The sequence below is a fragment of the Taudactylus pleione genome, unplaced genomic scaffold (genome assembly GCF_031769625.1).
Source record: "Taudactylus pleione unplaced genomic scaffold, aTauple2 ptg000007l, whole genome shotgun sequence".
Lineage (NCBI taxonomy): Eukaryota > Metazoa > Chordata > Amphibia > Anura > Myobatrachidae > Taudactylus > Taudactylus pleione.
This window is the reverse complement of record NW_028284410.1, coordinates 28,004,776-28,028,426: the sequence shown is the minus strand read 5'-3', so window position 1 is coordinate 28,028,426 and position 23,651 is coordinate 28,004,776. Positions and strand designations below refer to the sequence as shown.

The 23,651-nt window shown below is 43.0% G+C and overlaps 1 protein-coding gene across 1 annotated transcript in view; it reads right to left on the bottom strand.

Moving 5' to 3' along the window:
- The window catches only part of CSMD2 (CUB and Sushi multiple domains 2), a 1,115,355-nt gene that overhangs the window by 1,058,549 nt on the left and 33,155 nt on the right, over positions 1-23,651 (bottom strand). The gene's annotated exons all lie outside the window — the stretch shown is intronic.

The window sequence follows — 23,651 nt, the reverse complement described above, 5'->3', positions numbered from 1 at the left end:
TACATTTACTAAAAAGGTTGATTTGAATCAATTTCAAATCAATTTAAATCGATCAACATTGATGTTGTGTTTCAGGGGCTAAATCACACATTTACTAACAGATGATTTTTTCAGTTTTTTTATATTAAGTGTCAGTAAATGTGCGATTTTCCCCTGAAAAACAGCATCGATGTTGATCAATTTGAAATCAATTAAAATAGATTAAAGTCGACCTTTAGTGAATTTATCCCTTAGTGTTCCATGTCTTGCCCTAACCACAACTCTATAAATGATAAACTCATAAACTATAAATTCAGTGATATGAATGAAATTATGCTGTCTACAGTTTCTTTTTTCTGTTAAGTAAAAGCATAACACTATTTTCTGCTCGGTATGGCACAGAAAGGCAGTTATTTGGAGGCTGCAAAACAAGACACAGCTATTCAAATTCTAATATGTAATGGAATATGCTGCTGCTATATAAGTAATTGTTAATAATGACAATAAATATACAAGAAGTTATTTCATTCTTACCAACTTCTTATATGTCCTCTGCGGGAGAAGCTCGGAGAGGAGATGCATTTGGCCACTTCGGAGGGTGGTTGTCGGGCTCCTATATCATGAGGCCCCACCACAGCAAAGTGCTGCGAATCCTGGGACCACAAGAAGGGGGCAGAGCTAAATGATGCGGTTTCACATTATTTATCCCTGCCCCCTCCATACTGAGCTACAATACCCTGCAATTATCTCCACATCCTGCCCACTTCACTAGGAAGTGGGTGGGATGTGGGAGATTGGGACACACGTTCGGGGGTTCAGAGGGATACCCAAAATTTATGGAGCCTCCCTCAACTTCCGAGAGAGTATGTAAGTATGTTTTATTTGCATCCGACTATTAATGTTGATTGTTTAAGTTGCAAGATCCTAAAGCTTGGTATACATTAGCCAATGTTTATCCAGCACGACATCACTAGCGAAGGGACCCTGCATGCGTCAAGTGCATACACATGCCGGGTCTGACGGGACGAGCTACGTGTCATGCTGCATTCTGCAGCATGGCATCATTAGCGGCATTCCCCGTCGGCCCTGCAGCAGGGATGATGAAGGTCAATGTCACTAGCGACCCACGGGAGCACATATATCATGGGTACACACTAGACGATGTACCTGATATGTTGCTCCGATCTGCAGGATGGAATGACATATTATCTAGTGTGTACCCATCTTAAAGCTGTACATACAGTATGTATGTGGAATTTATATTGTATATTACATTGCAAAGGTTGGAAATGGTCGTATGATATAGGTAGGCAGGTCATTACACACAGTACTATCAATGAAATACAGGAAAATCCCATGTGCTTCTGAAAAATGCTTAAATATGCAGCTCATACACTGCACAGCAAAGCTATTTTCCTGTATAATGCCTTTTAAGCCAAAGGATCATGGGCCTGATTCAGACCCACTCGCGAGCGGCTGTCCGCTCGCAAGTGGGTCGATGTTATGCACTGAGCATGCGCACGACGGAGGGAGCTCCATCGTGCGCATGCGCCAGACGCGACGAGCGAAGGAAAGTCCTTCGCTCGTTGTGTCCGATCAAAGGGGGCGTGCTGTCAATGTTGATTGACAGCACGCCCCCTTTGGTGGGCGTGCCGGGGGCATGCCTCCCTGACGGGGGCGTTCCCACGGGAACGCCTCCCGTCAGAAGCCGGCCCACTGACATCACTAGTGATGTCAGTGGGAGTGATTTTGGCTCTGATAGAGCCAAAATCACTCCGGAGCTTGCGGTTGAAAACCTCAACCGCAGGCTCCGGCTCGCAATTTCGATGGTCGCGATGGTCTCGACCATCGCGGCCATCAAAAAGCACGCTCGTATAGCCTGTGGGTGGTGACCCACAGCTATACGAGCGTCCAGGAGGACGCTCCATGAAAATGGAGCCTGGCCCTCATTCAGAGCGTGCGCTCTGCTCAGAGCGTACGGCTCTGAATGAGGGCCCATATTCCATAATTAAACCCATTAGCTAGAACTATATAATTCAGTCTATCTTTCAACCACCATTATTGACTGGATTTAAACATTATCTACTTTTTTTTGCATTTCCGTACTCTTAATGTTTTTGATAAAAATATCGTTAAAATTTTTTTATTATTAAGCAAACACTGGCAATGATACTAATAAATGGAAATACAAGTGGCTCATTTCATCATAGAACTCATTTATCTCATTACACACAAAGAAAATGACCTGCATGGGACTAAAATGCAGGTGAAAGAGCACAAATCTATTATAATGGTTGAGGTTTCTTGTCTAATGAGTCTGTCCCTACCAATGGACCTTGATAGATAAGAGCTACTGCTTATATTATTTAATGTCATGCAATAGTAACTACTGGTTGGGGCATAAGTAGACATTTGTGGGCAAAATATTTGAATGGATCCTATGTACCACCTCCACCCAATAACAGAAAACTCACCATTATTAGCTTTAAAAAGAGAATGTGGACACCCTCAGCTGTGTGCTCAATAGCAGCTGCACTCCATGTGCCTAGCCATGGTACTTAAGGGCTAATTCAGCAGAGGACGGAATTACAAAGCCGCACACAAGCAGCTTCGCAAGTCTGTACTTGCAAATATGCAAATGCAGCAGGAAGTGTCTGACAACCCCTGCTGCATTTGCGATTCCTGCACCATCGGTTCACAATGCTGGACAGAGCCGACTAGCCAAGTAATCCTCAGTTTACCAGGGCAGGCTGGCTTGCAAGGCCAGGAAACTGCCTACATGGAAGCAGATCCTGGCCTTGACATTCCCAGAAATTAGGGGCGACACCCCCCGTTTCCGGGAACACTGGCCACCTCCCCATGAGCAGGGGGCCCATGTGCAGACTCAGGACCTGATTCAGACCCTCTTGCAAGCCGCCGCTCGCTCATTCCTGGCCGATGTTATGCAATTGCGCATGCGCATGTATCGTAGTGCGGGAAGCGCGCACTCGCCCAGCAAAGACAGCCCAGTGGAATGAGTGACAGCAGAGGCCGTTTGTGGGTGGTAACAGGGGCAGGCCACTGGAAGCGGGGGAGTGGAGGTGCGAATGCAGGCATGCCTGAGAATCTTAACGCCATTTCAGAGACGTACATAATTAAAAGGCAGCGTCAGAGTACACGTCACCTGGTTGTATTTCACACTGAAGTGCTCGCAGTGCTTGCGGCAAGGTATAGTCAACCTGAAGCGCTGCGAGCACATCTCAATGTACCAATATTTTCATGCTCTTCCTGGAGATGACGTGCGCAAGTGGGCATCTTATGAATGTCTGGTGGGTGTCTGCATACACAAAGTGATCGCTCGCCAAGACATAATGGGCGTGCTAATGCTTTGCCGGGCGATCGCCTGCCTTGCTGGGCATGAGCTAGATTTGCATACACTGGGAGGGAGCGGCCGCATCTAACGAGCGGCTGTGAATCAGGTCCTCAGTGCGGGCCCCCTCCTCTCTGTAGCAGTGCCCCCGCTCCACGGCTGGTGGGTGCAGCAGTAGATTCTGGCTTAGTGCAGAATCTACTGCGCATGCATGGGTCTCCGGGAAAATGGCAACTGTGCCATTTTCCTAGGGACAGCAGTACCACACTGCCCCGAAAATACCGCTGCCTGTCAATCAGGCAGAGGCATAGCAGGGGCTGCGTGTGATCATGCTGGCCCATTCTGCACATGCAGATTCCCGATAATCGAGAAATTGTGTTCAGCATTGCTCCGCTGATTCAGCCCCTTAGATCATTGACTACGGGTGTGGTATAATATGTCAAAATTCATCATGCCCACATGGTCACAATGTCGACAATGACCAATTCCACGTTCATCATTTAGACAGTGATGAAATATCAACATGTTAGAATGTCGACAGTTTATCCCTGGTGGCCCAGCGGTGACTGACCTGCTCCTGATGGCTGCAGCAAACAAAATGGCTGCCAGGTCTCGGGAGACATGTGACTGTCACTTCCGGGTTAGACATGTGATTCTCCAGCATTCTGGTATTTCTTCACTGTTCCTAACTTTATCCCTCCCTCTAGTGCCTAGCCCTAGCCTCCTACCACAGCCTAACCCTAATGTTCACATTTTGACAATGTCAACATTTCTCATGTCAACATTCTGAGAATGTTGACACATTGTCATTGCCTGACTTTATAACTGTGAACATTGTGGAGTTGACATTATGAATGAACATTGTCATTGTCGACCTTTTGACTACATCCCTTGACTGCATTCACTAATTAAAATTTGAGTGGTGCTTCTCTGGCAGTGGGAGCTGTTGGTGGGGGTCCCTATGCTGGTTAATAGACAAATGTTTTATTGCTGTGGGAGTCAATGGGTATTGCACCTATATTTCCACTACGCACACAGACCTTGCACAATTATTATATAGATGTACTTTTCGGTAAGCATACTGTATTTTATTACTTTTCGGTAATGACATTATGGTGAACACAGGAAGTGTTCACTCGATTATGGTTTTAAATTGCAAGTATAAGTACTGTCTAATGTTAAAATAAGGAAGTCTAGAGCTAGAAGAAAGTGATAAGTACAATTTAGATGGAGACCAACATTATAGACTATCAGTTTAATTGTTAGTTGTGCAAAGTGACCATTTCTGGGACTCCTCTAAGCACAAGTATAGTTACTTCTTCTACAAAGAAATACTTTTGGTATGCAGTTTAATTGTAGCACTATTTGCTGCACTAGGAGGTGCATTATCTATTTTTTCTTACAAGAACTACAGTATACTGTATCAGTCTTTAAAGGTTGTGAAGGCTACAGTCAACGTTGAAATAGAAGTAAAGCAGAGCTAAGCAATGTGAATGCTTGACAGAAAGAGAGTATATATGCAGGGCTATTGGCTTACATCATTTTTGGAATCTTGGCTTTCAAAGCAGGTTTCATATGCATGTGTGCTGGATACATAAAATCAAATCCTACTAGGAACACTAAGATATTGTTAGAAGGAGCTGAAATCTGCAGCAATCACATCACTGCAACTCTGTATTCAGCAGGGGTTTGATTGATTGGTTAGAACATGCTAAACGCTGCAGCATTCACATCACCACAACTCTGTTTGTGTTCAACTGAAGGGTTGATTGATTGAGAATATTCTCATTGGTTCCCCTGGATTTAAATAGGCAGGGAGGGCTTATGTGCATACTGTATATCTCATTCCTGGGTTGTCTAGTAGTATATTGCTACAGAACTCCAATGGTTCTAGCATACTAGCTATAATGCCCAGTGTTCATGGCTTTTATTTATTTATTTTTTCTCTCCAACTCTTTTTCCTTCTCTTTCTCTCCATCTCTCTGCATTCTCTCTCTCTCTCTCTCTCTCTCTCTCTCTCTCTCTCTCTCTTTCTCCCCCAATGCTTCCTCCCTCTTCCCCACTTTTACACTTTATTCCCAGACAGGCCTGACAATTGCTCAGATTATGCAGCCATGTAGGGCGCCAGCAAGAAGAAGGCGCCATGTTCCCTGCATACAGTTGCACAGCCAGCAACACCCACCATGCTCCCTGTACCAAGCAACAGAGAAAGTGCCACCCTGCCTCCGGCCAGCAGCACCACCTGCCTTGTTCCCTACCTCTAGCAACCCAGCCATCACCACCCTGCCTTCGGCCCGCTCTGGAGTGAGGAGGGGCAGGGGCTCTCGAGAGATGTGCTGCTTATCTGATGTAATCAGGTCGGTCTGCCTGTTTCTCCCCACCTCTGCTTCTCCCTCCCTCACTGTCTCTCTCTGTCATCATCCCCTCACTCTCTCATGTGCATCTCTGACAATGGTGGGAGGGATCAGAGTTCATACTATGGGGGAGATGTACTAAGCTCTGGAAACTGATACAGTGGAGTTAGGAGCTGAGTGGTTGGTCTTTTATCACTCTCCACTTTATCGCTTTCCAGAGCTTAGTACATCTGCCCCTATGTGTCATTTCAATCTATTGCAATAACATTTTTATTAGCAGTCTATTTTATTATATAGATGGGTATTACCTAGTGTACTTTATTTTATATATACTATTGAGCTCAAGTTTGCACTGCTGCAGAACCTCTGGCCTACGGTTCTAATTATACACCATTTCTTATTGCATAGATTGTTATATATTTCATACTGTATTTCTATCCTATGCCTACGTGTCCTTTTGCAATTGTGGTATACTTTAATAGATATAGTTTATCTTTACCTAAAAAACACCTATACATGATAAAACTACAGTATACTACCCAAGCTGAAGTCATGTGGCATGCAAGTACTGGATATGTGGAATAACTCTTATTAATTCATAGGTTCAGTGAATTGCTTTAGTGTTTTGTAAGACCAATGACTTTAGGATTATTACTAATGACTTTTTAAAAAAACGTGTATAGTAATCTTAATGCTTTATATAATGTGCAGAGTCCTAATTAACAAAACAAACAAACAAACAAGAATTCAAAGTTAAAACACTATATATAATAGATAGAAAGAAAAATTAGCACTAGCCAATTGTTACAATTAAAATTGAAAGGAATTTAGAAATGATAAATTAGTCTACAAATAAATAAATGGATTAATTTTATGTTATTTTAGCAACTAGCGGGGAACTGGGTGGAGTCTATCTAAATAATGTAGAACTATAAAATACTGTAGAATAAAAGAGAATTTGATTTAAACAAGATAAAACAGCACAGAAATGATCTTACAAAATCTTACAGATGGAGTAAATGGGACAGCTGGTAGTTTACGGGTGAATGACCAGTTGCCACCCAGTCACACCAACTAAGCCATGATTAAATAGGCAGCATAGATGTGTACAATTCTGAACTGCCCGGTCATAGCTCAAAGTTGTGTAGAGTTGGCTACAGCACAGTGCGAAACATCACAAAATCCATTCGTCATTTAAAGCTCTCAAAACTTTAAAAAAACACACAACAATAGTAAAAGGCTTCTGGGGTAACCTAAAAAAGAGCTTGTGGCCAATCTAAGACATTTCTGCGATCAGCAACTTGAGGGAGAAGTAGGTGGCAGAAGTGAATAATGACAGTCATCGGAATTAGCCACCATATTGTCTGCTGACTAAGAAAGTAATTACCATGCTGCTTCTTTTAGCCTGCTACATTGAAATATTAAGAAAACACAAGGTATTGCTGCTTAGAATAAAAGCATTTTCTACGTATACATAACTGGTGGTTCCAACATTCTAAAACCTGTATCTACTCTATGTGATCCTATTTGATTATATAATAAGATGAAATAAAATGCTCCAAACGGAACTCTATCAAGATGGACTATGGTATGTTAGGTGGTATGTTAGCATGTCAACATGTATAAGGTCAAAATGAGAATATCTAAATGGTCAAAATATCAGCATGCAGCATGCCGACGTGATGGCATGTCGACCTTACGTCCCTGGTGGCCCAATGGTCACTTACCTGGTCCCGACAGCTCCAGCGTGGCTTCTGGGTCCCGGCGGTCATATGACCATCACTTGTGGTGCAAAAGCCTGACAAAGAGGTGGTTTGGGTGAGTATTCTCCCCATTTCAGATATCGACATTGTGAACATGTTGACATTCTGAGGATGTCATCATGGTGCATGTCGACAAGTTGACAATCTGACTGGATCCCATCCTAGTCAGACAAAGGTAGACTCTTACAGACTGATATTCAACATGTAGCAAATATGGTTATACAAGAGGTGATGAACAAAATTTTACCTTTACATCTCATCATGTGCTACATCATATTTTTGATAATGTTATAACATACATATAATATACATACAAAAATATGCTGTATATATGTAAATATCAGTGGTGCTCAAATATTTTATGGCTGTGGCATTGTGTCAATGTGTCAGTGTTCAGGTACTCCAAAAGATCAATTTACAAGTAAAATATTGCATAACCAACAATCAAAAAAATTGACTCACAACTATACGTCTCTAATATATAAATAACTTCCTATATATTTTACAATCTATCTACCTAGTTACTACAGTATATACAGTCAGGTGCATAAATATTGGGGCATTGACAGAATTTTCATATTTTGGCCTCTATTCACCACCACAATGGCTTTGAAATGAATCAAACAAGATGTGCTTTAACTGCAGACTTTCAGATTTGATTTGAGGGTATTACATCCAAATCAGGTGAACGGATGTTCATATATGTGCCTCCCACTTTTTAAGGGGCCAAAAGTAATGGGACAAACTAAACAATCCTAAATCTAACTTTCACTTTTTAATACTTTGTTGCAAATCCTTTGCAGGCAATTACAGCCTGAAGTCTTTAACGCATAGACATCACCAGTCGCTGGGTTTCATCCCTGGTGATGCTCTGCCAGGCCTCTATTGCAAATGTCTTCAGTTCCTGCTTGTTCTTGGGACATTTTCCCTTCAGTTTTGTCTTCATCAAGTGAAATGCATGCTCAATTAGATTCAGGTCAGAGGATTGACTTGGCCATTGCATAACATTCCACTTTTTAGCCTTAAAAAACTCTTTGGTTGCTTTTGCAGTATGATTCGGGTCATTGTCCATCTGCACTGTGAAGCGCCGTCCAATGAGTTCTGAAGCATTTGAATGAATATGAGCATATAATATTGCCCAAAACACTTCAGAATTCATTCTGATGCTTTTGCAGCTGTCACATCATCAATAAATACAAGGGAACAAGTTCCATTGGCAGCCATACATGCCCACGCCATGACACTACCAACACCATGCTTCACTGATGAGGTGGTATGTTTTGGATCATGAGCAGTTCCTTTCCTTCTCCATACTCTTCTCTTCCCATCACTCTGGTACAAGTTGATCTTTGTCTCATCTGTCAATAGGATGTTGTTCCAGAACTGTAATGGCTTTTTTACATGTTGTTTGGCAAACTCTTGTTTGGTCTTCCTGTGTTTGTGGCTCACCAATGGTTGTGGTGAACCCTCTATATTCACTCTTGTGAAGTCTTCTCTTGATTGTTGACTTTGACACATATACACCTACCTCCTGGAGAGTGTTCTTAATTTGTCCAAATGTTGTGAAGGGGTTTTTCTTCACCAGGGAAATAATTCTTCTGTCATCCACCACAGTTGTTTTCCCTGGCTTCTGGGTCTTTTGGTGTTGCTGAGCTCTCCGGTGCGTTCTTTCTTTTTAAGAATGTTCCAAACAGTTGATTTGGCCACACCTAATGTTTTTGCTATCTCTCTGATGGGTTTGTTTTGATTTTTCAGCCAAATGATGGCTTGCTTCACTGATAGTGACAGCTCTTTGGATCTCACATTGAGAGTTGACAGCAACTGATTCCAAATGCAAATGTCACATCTAGAATCAACTCCAGACCTTTTACCTGCTTAATTGATAATGAAATAACGAGGGAATAGCCCACACCTGCCATGAAATAGCTTTTGAGTAGATAGTACCATTACTTTTGGCCCCTTAAAAAGTGGGAGGCACATATAGAAACCGTTGTAATTCCTACACCGTTCACCTGATTTGGATGTAATTACCCTCAAATTAAATCTGAAAGTCTGCAGTTAAAGCACATCTTGTTTGTTTCATTTCAAAGCCATTGTGGTGGTGAATAGAGGCCAAAATATGTAAAAACTGTCAATGTCCCAATATTTATGAACCTGACTGTATTATCTAGTGCTGATTATTTTTAATCACTTTTTGTACAATATTTTTTGACAGCATATTAGTTTATAGATAGGCAATAATCTATAGATATAAAAACAATTGTCCTGACTGACTCACAGGGCTAAATTTACTAAAGTGAGAGTTTTTAAAAGTGGAGATATTGCTAATAGCAACCAATCAGATCCTAGCTATTATGTTAAATGTTAAGTAAAAGCTGAGTGGTTGCTATAGGCAACATCTCCACTTCTAAAAACTCTCACTTTAGTAAATATACCCCACTGACTCTTCAACGCACAGCCCAAAACCCTGGACCTAGAAATATGTATTTTGGGAAGTATATGCCTTCCATGATGTAGGCACCCACTAACAGGGATTTTTCGACTCTTAATAGTGTGAAAACGACTAAAATGTTTCCTCTCCTGGTGCAATGTTCTGATTGACTGACTCATCAACGCCCTGCCCAAAAGTCTTGACCTAGAAACATGAAATTCGGGGAGTATATTCCTTCCGTGCTGTAAGCACCCAGTAAGCAGGGAATTTTCTAAATTTGACCCTTTAAGGGGGTGAAAAGTGGTAAAATGTTTCCTCTAGACTGAGGTGATGGGTGACAAAGCAACATGTCCCAAGTGCTGTGGGACTATAAGCTCATTGTCTGGGTTGATTGTCGGCTACAGAGGTGGGGCTGCAGCGTGGTCCAATATTCAAATAGGGGAGACATACCAACTGGCTGATATTTGGCAGCATTTGGGGTGCCAGTTGGTATGGCCCCCCTTAATACATACAAACAACACTTATGAATGGTCCAATGGGCGCTGTCCTTATGTTTAAATCCAAGATGTAATATGGGGTCTTCCTCTCAGAAAAGAGAAGAGAAGCAAGAACAAAGTTTGTATATTAATCCAATATAATGTGGATGGTTTTGAAATAAACTGGTGATTAAGTCACCTACTCTAGGTGAGATGCATTCATCAAAAGGTATCTTTAACTTTTCCTCCTTAATATAAATGAAAGGGTGTTGCACACAGATGTCCATCTTAGGGAAATGAACTCACCTGGGCTCAGTTGTAAGTATTCCTCAAAAGGTATCTTTGGGTATCCCAAAACTGGTCGTCTCAATGGGTTCACCCCCTCCAGGTATACAGCCAACGATACCATACAGCAACTTCCCAGTATTAATAATAGTCCTCCACATGCATGAAAAATAGTGTATCATAGAATGCAGGCATCAATAGTCTTAGTTAAAAAAATATTTTTAATTCCACCAGACAAAATTTCCATAAAAAACACAAAACATAATGATAGTCCAATACAAAAAATAGGGTCCTTCCAACAGGTATGGTCACACAGACAACTCTTGTCCCACTCACCCGGAATGAGTGAAACACAAGTAGATCTTAACAGTTTAAAAATAATATGGCCAACCAGATGGAGAATCCCTTACCACCAATGCGTTTCAAACCACTTGGGTCCTTCCTCAGGGTATGGCTCCCCTGTTTGAATCTTGGACTGTGCCACAGTCTCATCTCTAGAGTCACCACTGATAAGGACTAAAGAAAACTAACTTTGCTTAATCTTGATACTAGCACGCTCCTTTACACCAGAGGTATAAAATAAACTCAGCATATAAGTTAAGATGGTATAAAGGAAATAAAAATATTTAAGGTCCTCCAGGGTGAAACCAGGTGCATCAGCTAGCATAATATATTGATACTGATTTTGTGGAAAAATGCCACATTCACAAAGTAACTTGCAACCACAAAATTGTTTCAGTTTATTAAACTATAAATGTAAAACAGTTTAAATCTTATATGCACTTATTTAATTTAAATCTTGTGTGTGCATAAATGTTAAGAGCTATTCTGTTAGTGCTTGAGATAATCTGAGAGGTGGATTGTGCTATTTTCTCCTTATATCTTTACAGAAATATGTTATATTAACAGCAAAATGCATTACCATTTGTAATACCTACAGTATTTTATGCTGTAACTAGGGGAGACACACCTTAGGTAAGCAATCTTAGTCATTCACTCTGACATTAGATTGATGCTAAGCCCATGCTCTGTATTTCTGTCTTAAATGAAGAAACGACAGGATTGTCTGAGCTATTTATACAAGATTTGAAGCTATAAATTCTGCAAAAAAACTATACAAGTTTTGCTGCTTGTCTCTATTAGTTAATGCCATAAAAAATAGCATTAGCGGATTTTGCCTATGGGAAACGTTCAGCCAGAGAGGAATCTTCCTCCCCGTTAGGGTGGATGCTCTGCCTCTCTCTAATGTGGCTAAACTTTGTATGTGCATACACAGTAAGTAGGTATACAGCAACAACACTCTAGCCCCTGGCACAGGAGATTGTCCGAAAGAGCAAGTGAGATTAACAAGTAATTACAGTAGGTAAGTAATTCCCGCACGTATAGTGTCACTAGCACTATGCTGTAAACTCTTTGCCAGGACAGTAATTATCAGAAGGAGTTTCTTGTTAAAACGCTGCGGTAATTCTTCTACTATCATTGTGAGTAACGACAGTAACAGATCATGATTAACGTGCAAAAAATATGATTTATAAAGGTGCATACACACACAACGATTTATTGAACGATTATCGTTAACGATATCCTTTATCGTTCAATCGTTGTAAAAATCGTTCACTTTCTGAGTTAAAATAATGAACGATTATCGTTCATGCGCTTTCGCATTTGTAGTTTGTAGTTCAGTCAGACTGACCAACTGAACAATTTTCATTAAGGGAATATGCAAAAATCGTTTGTAGTTAAAAAAAATCGTTCATTACACTTTAAAAAATCTGACAAATAATCTGACAGAAAATCGTTCATAAAATTCGTTGGTAACAAAATCTTTGTGTGTGTATGCAGCTTGATAAATAGGTCCCTATATTTCTATTATTCAAAATGCATAACTAAAATAGATACCGGGGTTGGTCCTGTTTGTGGACTCACTTTATGTAATCACTGTGCTAAAATAATGAACACTATAGAACCTTGCATACATTACTGAACAGATAAAAGGACCACTAGTGACAAATACATATATCTATTCCCATGCACACTACTTACCTGCATTCCCAGGCAGCAATACTTAGGGCTCTATTCATCATTAACAGCACAATTCCCTTACTGCAGTACATTTAAAAAAAAAAAAACAATATCGCCAAGGCAACTGTGCTTTACTCTGGAGTGGTAATATACTGATTGGCAGGGCTTGTCTCAGCAGTTCTGCGCGTACATGAGCAGGCGTGTGAATTGCACAGTTAAAATGAGCACATATTTGGCCTTTCAGTAACAGTTAAAAAAAAGAACATAAACATAGATAAAGTGTATTTAATTTTTAACAAATATTTTAAAACCTTCATGCATTAAATGTATTCTATTCAAAGAATATTTTTGTTGTTGTTTTGTTCAAAATTCTGAGATGGGGATAACAGAATAGGTATTACCGCAGTACTTGTTACAAAAGATTCCCCATGCAAAAGTCTTCCTACAGTACATTTTCCTGACAATAGGGCTTTTAACGCTTGTTAAATATTTTAAAATAGAGATAACATTCTACAGATAGTATATAATACTATATATATAATACTGTGAGCAATAGTGATGCCACCGGCCCATCTCGTCCTCTGGTTGTGACACAATTAGCATATTTCTGGAGTTCTGTGCCATTATACACTACTCTGTGGAATCACAAAGTAGTCTTATGCGCAACAGTTCACTAATATAAGAGCTCCTGCACACAAGTGATATGGTTTAATATGTCTTGTTAGCTTACTTTATCATCAGAAAGAATAAACTATGGGCCTGATTCAGAGCCGAACGCTCTGACCAGAGCGCTCGCTCTGAATCAGGGCCCTCCTCAATGAAAATGGAGCGGCCTCCTGGCCGCTCGCATAGCTGCGGGTGACCACCCACAGCATATGCGAGCGTCCATGATGATGGTCGCGATGGTCATGACCATCGCGACCATCGGGCTTGCGACGGAGACCCTGCGGTAGGGTCTCGCTGTCGCAAGCCCTGGAGTGATTTTGGCTCTATCAGAGCCAAAATCACTCCCACTGACATCACTAGTGATGTCAGTGGGGCCGGCTTCAGACGGCAGGCGTTCCCAAAGGGGGCGTGCTATCAATCAACATCGACAGCACGCCCCCTTTGGTGCGAGACCCGGAGCGATGGAGAGCCCGTCGCTCGCCGGGTCTCGCTCATGCGCACAACGGAGCTCCCTCCGTCGTGAGCATGCGCAGTGGGGGAACATCAACCCGCTTGCGAGCGTCCTGCGCTCGCGAGCGGGTCTGAATGACCCCCTATGTATTTGAACGTGTTATAGTCATCAATAGGGTATAAAATTAAAAAACACAGATTTTGTAAAGGTGTGGTATAATTTGTGACAGTCAGAATGTCGGCATTCTGTGTGTCGATATGTACAAAATATCGACATTCACAACATAGTTCCGGCGTTGCCAGACTGTTGGCATGTGAATGTTGACAGTTGGCATGTTGACAAAGAAATTTCCCATTAACTTATCATCTAAGTCTAGCCCTAAATATAAGTGTCAACATTCTGGCTTTCGACATCCACAATGTTGACATTCTGACAGTCTTTTGAATGTTGGCATCCAGACAAAGGGCCTGATTCAGAGCCGCTCGTAAGCGGCCGCTCGTTCGCTCTGAGCCATGTTTGCCCAACTGCGCATGCATATGGATTGATTCGTAATACGCATGCGCGAACCAGTCAGTGCGGCCGAAAATCGTTTGTTCGCTAAATAGCGAATGCCTGCTAATATGAGTGACAGGAGGAGGCGTATGTGGGTGGTAACAGGGGAAGGTGCTTGAAAACGGGGAGTGGAGATCAGAACGCAGGCGTGCTTAAAGGTCAAAACGGGCGTTTTATGGGTGTGCATAATTAATACAGCAGTGTCACTGACCACGTCACTGGGTTATTTTATAGCCAGAACTGCTCGCAAATTTGTGGTAGCAAAAACCAACCACAAGAATAGCGAGCAGTTCATACGCTGGTCGATGTACTCGATTAATCTAATAAATAGCGGACATGACGTAGGATGCGAGCGGCCAGGGGGCGTATTTTTCCAAAGTTCGCAAGTTTGGTTCGCTCGTTCAGACATAGAGGCGTGAACAGACCGCAAAGAGCGAACGGTTCATTTGAATAGCCACCCCTATTTTCTGGATGAGCGAGCACTAATTGCGTCCGGCTCTGAATCAGGCCCAAAGTCGGCTCTTTGGTGTCAACATTCTGAATGTCGAGTATCTGACTGCATACCTTCTGCTTTTTACTGTATTTGTGTTATACACAGAAATATACATGGGGGCTTATGTAAAGAGTGCGAGCTGGCGCCGCCGTGAGAATTCATGCAAGTGTTCAAGTATTTTTAAAGCGGCAATGATTTTTAAAGGCAAAACCAGCTTGGTTCTGCCTTTAAAATGATTGCCGATTTAAAACTATGTGAACACTCACATGAATTCCCGCAGCAGCGCCAGCTTGTACCCTACTACATAAGCCCCTTGTACTGCATCGCAAATATAAATAAACCGTTTAAATAACCATTTAAAGCACACTGCCTTCAAAGCAGAACACGGCAGTCAAAATATAAATCTTTTAAATGGCGCCATTGTTTAGGGCAAAGGTGTCACCGGGCCTGGTGAGACCCGGTGCACACTCTGACTCTCCCTGTGCGCCAGAGGCTCTCCCAAGCCTGAAAAGGGTAAGTGGCCTAAAGCAAAGGGGCGTGACCTCTCTGGGATCCCCGGTATGCTGTTCTACCCCTGGAGACTGGGCTGTCAGCACTGTCGGCTCCTCTTCTATGACAGGAGCTGAGCGCTGCAGGAGAATGTTACACTGCAGCACCCGGCTCCTGTCACTGCAGAGTAGCCGGCATTTTGGTGTCATCCCCTCCCGAAGGTGACACGCGGGTGCAGCCTGCCGCCCCCCCCCCCCCCCGCACCTCCCTCATGATGCCACTGGATTAGGGTAAATTTGGTGTTCACTAGCTATTAATGGAAAAATATTTTATTTACTGCCGCACAAACATTTTTGTACCCCTGTTAAAAAAAATGCCATTAAATTAAGTGTGAATACTTAAATATTTACTTAAACCATAAAGAAGGCTCAAATAATTAAAACAAAGCAGATATATTATAATGGAGTTAAAACATTTAAATAAGCAATGTGAAAGAGAAAAGTAATTTTTTAAAATTGCGGTCGTCTCAATCATTTAGTTCCAAACAAATAAACAACACTGCACAAACTACCATCTATAATTAACAATATTCAAAATGTTCAAAGACAAAGATTATAAGGCATTAAACATTTGGTGAGCTCTGTTGTTATAATTATGAGTTTAGAGAATTACCCAGACAAATAAGAGCTGGCACTAGAATTTCTATAAAGCATTTTAAAACTCAGCATGGCTAGTTTGCTAAATGCTACCAAAATATAATAGTGTTTTGTTCGGGTACATTTCTGAAAGGATTAGTTCTGTCCAGTTCAAAAAACAAGAGAGAAAAGATGAGGGCACATCTATTATGGACAGTGATAGGTATGTACGGTATATGGAAAAGTTTCTGAAGCGTATCATAAGATTCATAACTGAGGATATTTGAGATAAAGTTGTAATGCTGAGGTACTGAAAGATTATTATCCTTTAGGCTGGCAACACACTGGCTGATCCTGCTGTTCGGCCTGAGTTTTGAACAGCCAGACCTCTTCCGGACCACAGGGGTTCCTGTTAGTGAACTCAGAAGATGATTGTACACGCAGGATAATAGGTAATACAAACCAATGTTATGGGGTATGTGTGTGTGTGTTTTATTTCACATCCTGTGTCATAGCTGCTGGGGTGCAAACTTCAAGTATGGGTCCACCTTCCGGCTACTCCATATATAACTTGCATATTAAAAAGCTATACGTTTATTCACATCACTATCATAGCTTTAATAGTTGACGTTGCAATCCTTGCATTAGATCAAGACATCCATCTCATCACAATTCCATCAAGCAAATCAGTGATAGATAGATAGATAGATAGATAGATAGATAGATAGATAGATAGATAAAGTTGCCTGGAAACCCCCCTCCCCAGCCAACACCATGACCACAATATAAATAATAATATCTAGAATTTTACTAATGTTGCATGTTCTCAGTATCACAAATGAAATAATTAGCAACACCTGTGGATATTTTAACATGTGTCAGCCAGTAATAAATACACCTGTGCACCAACTAGGAAATCTGGAAAACATACACTGTTAGGGGTGTACTGCTATAGACCATCAATAGGGATAATTATTAATACTGTAAAATAAAACTCCAGGACTTGCTCCAATGCTATGGAATGGTGCCTACATCTGAGATAAAAACATTCAGCTCAGGCAGGATGGCCCTGCTGCCGCATCTAATGGCTTACTGTAATTGCTGGTCCTGTATATGCTGGAATTATGACACACAATACACTTTGTATGACGCATATTAAAGCTGGTTAAGTGCTAATTATGCCCTCTTCATGGACTGGTCACACTCGCTAAAATCGAGCACTTGGAAACCCCCCTCTAGAAATCCTACATTTGCCATTGAGATAGATAGATAGATAGATAGATAGATAGATAGATAGATAGATAGATAGATAGATAGATATTCATAGATTTTATAGATGTTTTATGTTTGCTTTCCCAGAGTATTAGTTCTATGTGCTTACGTTTGTGTATATTGGTATGCATCTATATCTGCATTTGTTGTAGTTAGATGCCACACCATACAGCCATGGCCAAAAGTTTTGAGAATGACACAAGTATTGGTTTTCACAAAGTTTGCAGGGACAGAGCTTGCGAGAAAGCTCTGTCCCTGCGAATCCCCTCAGCACACTAGTCACGGTGTTTTTGCAAAAAAATACTGTGACAAGTGCCCTGCGTATGCGCTGACCGGCCGCCGCTGCTACCCCCCAGCGCTAAGCCCCGCCCCCCAAAATCGCGGACCCCCCTCTCCTTTAATTACACTTACCTGCATGATCCAGGCTCCGGTGATGTCCTCCATGTCCTCCGGTCAGCTGAGATCCCATACTGCACTGGGACCCTGTCAGTGACGACCGGGCCCCAGTGCAGCATGGGAGACCAGCTGACCAGAGAGAGGACATCACCGGAACCCCGATCACTGGTCCCTGGACTTAGGTAAGTTTGGGGTATTTTTACTATTTTTTTACTTTTTTTTTTTACAGTGTATCAGCGTGTGGTCTGTTTAGACCACACAGCTGATCACTGGAGCCGGCTTCGGGCTCTGCTCTGCCCGGTAGAGCAGAGAAGGAGTCCGGTAACCAGGGGAGACCCTGGATAACGCCACCTCCAGGTGGCGTTATTATCACAGGGCTTTCCCCGGGATTTTTTCCCAATTTCTTTTTAGTAACTTTGGTCAGATCGCATTTCCCATTACAATTATGGGAAATGCGATCTGCTTACTAAAAATAAGTGATAATTAGAGCTTGGAGTAGAATTTTACGAATTCTACTCCAATTGTTCTGTAGTAACTTTAATGGTTGGGCAGACGTGGTGTGTGAATAGGGGTAGGGGGGGTAAGGTGCGCTCTTCCTGCTAGTAATGGTGATGACTTGTGTGTGTTTGTGAGTGGTGTTAATTAGAATGTTTCTTCTGGTGGTGGTGATGTTTTGGGAGTGAGGAGGGTGTGATTGGGTATGGAGTGTAGTTTGGAGTAATGTGAAAAGGGGAATGGAATAAGATCAAAATGAGGCCAGCGAGACACAGTAATTTTGGGCAAAATTTTTTATTGAGTAGTCACAATGCTGCTCTGTTAAGATCCCGGGCAGGTGGGTGGGGTTCAGTGATGAGTGGTGATGAGACTGGGGAGGTAGGTGGACCCTTTTAGGGGGCTCCTTCCCGTGCGGTTCAGTGACCTTGCACGTCACCCCTGCTGGACCTATGGTCGACAGTCTAGGAAGTCTCGGGGGGTGGGGGGATTTGCAGAGTGGGTTGGAACACCTGTGCGGCGTCCCGCGTGTTGGTGTGAGTCTTGGTAGTACTTACCTACCGGTAGGTTTTTTGTTATGGTGATGTAGGTCGACGTTGCGGCCGTTGCAGATAGGTTGGAAGCTGCAGGTTTGTTGGTGAGCTGGATCAGCGTGTTGCTGGTGTGCTGCAAGTGCACGGCTGTTCTGATTGGTCTGCGGAGGTCAGCGACCGTAGTATGCAGCTGAAATTGGCTCTTGGTCGTGCCGCTGGTGGTGCGAAGCCAGAGGTGTGGATGGGTGAGCTGCTGGGAGGATGGGTTGCAGCGTGTGTGCTGGGACCACCCCTGGGGGGTGGTCTGCCCGGGATACTGATTCAAAAAAAAAAAAATCCAGGGAGGAGGGGGGATGTGGAAAGTGTGACCGGGATGGAGCTGGTCACTGGCGATGTTGGCTGGGCGGACTTGCGGCCGGATGTGCGGGATGCTCTTATCACTGACGGTCCCTCGTGGAAATGGGGATCGACGGTGGAGACTCCCCTGGCCAGGAGTGAGTTGCTGAGCACGCCTGGAAGCAGGGGGGGAGAGGGGCTGGTCCGGGGTGGAGCCGGTCACTGGAGGTGTGAGCGGTGCGGACCAGCAGGCGGGTGGGCTGAGAGCTTTCTGCACTGGTGGTCCCTGGTGGGGATGGGGATCTTTAGTGGAGGTCAGCCTGGATCGGTGTCGGGTTTGATGTGAGGGTCTCCAACGTGTTTCGGCACAGGTGCCTTCTTCAAGGGGGTGTGTGAATAGGCTGAAAAGTGTGGTTGATGAGTGAGTGGGCTGCTGCACTTCCTAATCACAGGCGTACCGGGTCCTGTGTATAATTGGACAGAGATGTAAAGGGACGGAAGGTGCGCTTGCCCTGTGGCTGCAATGGTAGTTGGGGAGTGCTGGATTGTGTATGTGGATGCTGGTGTGTATGGTGTGGTGAGGGGTGGGCCGATAGAATGAGAGAGGCGGACACAAAGTGGGAGTGAACTGTTTTATTGTAGTCACAATGCTTCTCCTATGTAGTCCCGGGCACAAGGTGGGTGTGGAGGTAGGTGAGAGATAGGGAGAGACTGGGGAGGTGGGTCGACCCTTTCAGGGGGCTCCATTCCATGCAGTTTAATAGACCGGCACGTTACCCCTGCTGGACCTTTGGTCGACAGTCCCACTCGGTGGGTGGGAGGGGGGAAAGTGGAGCAAGTACACCCCAACATCCACATCATAAATCCCATGTACAGCCCGTCCTCTGCAGCCTATGAATCACCCTCCCAGCCCACCTGGGTCCCATAGAACACGGCCTCCCCCCCAAAAAAAAACCCATAACACCATCTACATACTAGCCCCCCCACACCCCACTTACTAAACCCACCCACAACACCATCTACATATTAGCCCCCCACACCCCACATATTAACCCCCCCACATGATATATCCCACGTCCCGCATCCAGCTCACATATTATCTATCACCTAGCGTTAGCTCTGTAAAAAACCCTCCTTCGCTAAACACTAGTGACATACACCACATCCAGCCCCACCACACCCGCATCCCTGCACAACACACCACCTATCCACCGCAACAAACACCTACCATTTCCACAGACCTGTAACGGCAGCACTACTCACCACTACATGAACTCTTCGCCCCCCCCTTCACATATAATCAACATCACCTTAGGTTCATATTACCCCTCCCCCTTTCAAACGCCCGCACACCAGCATCCACATACACAATCCAACACTCCCCAACTACCATTGCAGCCACAGGGCGAGCGCACCTTCCGTCCCCTTAGGTCTGTAGTAACTTTAGGTGAAACTTTAGGTGAAACTAAAATAATGTGAAAAGGGTGTGAAAACACCCTTTTTCACTTTATTTTAGTAAAAATAATGTTAATAAATAGAGCCCAAAGGCTTTTATTGACAACTACATTACAAGTTTATGTAAAGAGTCAATATTGCAGTGTTGGCCCTTCTTTTTTAAGACCTCTGCAATTCGCCCTGGCATGCTGTCAATCAACTTCTGGGCCACATACTGACTGATGGCCGCCCATTCTTACCTAATCAATGCTTGGAGTTTGTTACAATTTGTGGGTTTTTGTTTGTCCACCTGTCTCTTGAGGATTGACCACAAGTTCTCAATGGGATTAAGGTCTGGGGAGTTTCCTGGCCATGGACCCAAAATTTCAATGTTTTGTTCCCCAAGCCACTTAGTTATCACTTTCGCCTTATGGGGAGGTGCTCCATCATGCTGGAAAAGGTATTGTTCGTCACCAAACGGTTCTTGGATGGTTGGGAGAAGTTGCTCTTGGAGGATGTTTTGGTACCATACTTTATTTATGGCTGTGTTCTTAGGCAAAATTGTGAGTGAACCCACTCCCTTAGCTGAGAAGCAACCCCACACATGAATGGTCTCAGCATGCTTTACTGTTGTACCTCTTATCAAAACACCTTTATTAACCATAATAACAACTTAACTCTAATCAATAAAGACATGACAACTGTATATGATATTACAATTGGTCATAAATTTATTGGTAACATTAAGAGAAGATAATGGTAACAAGGAAAAGGGAGGAATGCAGATCAATATATAGTCATATAATATAACAGGCACTGCAACCACAGTAGCCATAAAATGTCAAAAGGAGTACAATCTCCAACCCCAAGGTGCACAGCTAGGAGGCAAAATTTCCTCCATATCAAGCAAGGTGAGATCCATCTGCTAACAGCTGATCCGTCACTGTGAAGGAGAGTGTACCAGCTGCGCAGCACAAATTTGATCTACCAAACCCCAGCCCGCCGCCTGCCAACAGCAAGGCTCATTCTACTAGTTGCTGCCTAGCCACCACTGCATCCTAAACCTAGCAAACTCCCAGAAAACCTAAATAAAAAGAGCCATTCTGTCACCAACCAAAAGCACCTTGTCTGGACGATTAAGAATTGATCTCAAGGTATCCAAGCAAGTCAAGGTGCATGAACAACCAGCACATTGCAACCCAAAATTCAGCCATGCCGTACACTTCACAAAATTGCCAACCCCCATATGGACAACAACATATGGACAATTCTGTAAGCTTCGCAAAAAGCACAGGCGGCTCCAACAACACCCATGCAAAAATATCCCAACACAATATCCCAAGACAACCAGCAAAGAAGAGTAGCAATGAGAAAGAGGACAGTGGCTGAGGGAATCAGGAAACCAGCCACCTAGAACATAAATAGAGTACAAGCAACGAAAAGTACTGAGAGCCCATACAAACAACTACAAACTGCAAAATGAAAGAGCCAGCTAAACCAGTAGCAAAATCATAACAAATAGGAACCCATGTAAAATGTGAGTGATAGGATTAGCTCCTGCAGGTAAAGCAGCCGAAGAGCAAGAAAACAAAATATTAAGTGTGTGGGGGGGGGGAGGCGTCAACTCAGAGCACATAGCCCAACATGCAATCAGCCTTCCTCTGAGTGCTGCAATACACAGAAAAGGATTGGGAAGCTCCACAGAGTATAGTGAAAAATCGCAGCCATAGATGGTGCTACCAAATCGTGCACATGTTATAAACCAGGAAAAATGCAGGTGCCAATATATATACGCAAAGACTATGGGCCATGTCCCAGTCCCAGTAACAGACTACAGAGACCACTAACAGAAGCAGTCAGGAAATGGAGCAGACTATGGGCAGACAAAATAAATGGCAAAGCCTGCCGCCGAGGACAGCAGCACACAGCCCCATTCTAAAACAGCACTGTCGTTAACCCGAATCATGAAAAGAGAAGAAAGATAAAGGAAAGAGAGGAGAACTGCATAATAATCATGTGGAATGCGCTACTTCACTTCCTCTATGTTGCTTCATACCTGAAGCATTTGCTCCTAACCAAGATGGCCGCCATAGGTTAGTCTGCGCATGCGCTGTGCCATCTTGGTACTCTGTGTTTGAGAGCCGCAGTGGATCACACACGTGTACTACTCAGCTCCAGATACATGGATTTGTCCTGTGATCCTGCCTACATAAATGACCAACTGGCCCTCTGTATGTATCACTGAGTACTACAATAAACATTAGTTCCTGGTTAGGTCTATCCACCTGGTGTGTATACCAAAGTATTATCTGCTATTGACTACTACTACTACTAACATCTACTATAAACATACCAACATAATTAACATATGCAAAGACACAGTAGAAAAGTGAGTACTTTCCTGTCTAGTCCTCAGCAAACGAAGAGGTAGGGATCGTTGGTGGAGATCCAATGGTTCCATCAGTGGGCGAAACGGTGAAACCATTCATGGTTTCATGCCGATGGTTACACACTATTAAGGTTAACCACTCATGGTACCATCAATGGTTAACCCACTGATCACCATCCATACAAACAGGCCTGCACATCAGAAAAATAAAGACTTCTAAGACCTAGCCCAACCTCCCCCTAGCTGACTGATTGGCTAACCACAAAAGTCATAGCAGTGTCATCACAAGAGTTTTTCTCCAGCCTACAAGCCTAAGCTTTGCATCAGTGTTTAACCCTTGTTGGTTCTGATAGGGCTTTTCCCAGCCTTCATGAGCCAGGAATCAATGAACCATTATTCACCATTAGTACAATTATCATCTAATAATCCTACATTTATTATTTTGTCATTAAAGAATGTCAATTAATTCCCATGACCCCTACCACAACTAAAGCATGTAATTTGTGATAGAGTGGGCATTCAGAGCCTAATGAAATAGGTACTGCTGACAAAAAGAAAGACAAGGCAATGTTTTTCTTGTTAAATGATTTCATTTCAGATGTCTGACCCTACAAAATTATTTTAACCCTGGATCAGCTTGAATTATTTGAACATAGTACAGTAATTATAAAAATTTACCAGAATAGAGATTTTATTATGCTCCTTTATAATGCTACAGTTCCATATAAACCTTTAAAATATTTTTCTAACATTCCCCTACAGAGAGAAAAAACTCTATGTAGGGTACATTTATTTCTAGTGCTGGGTACACGCTATGCAATTATCTCTCAGATATCTGTCCAATCTGGCTGGTT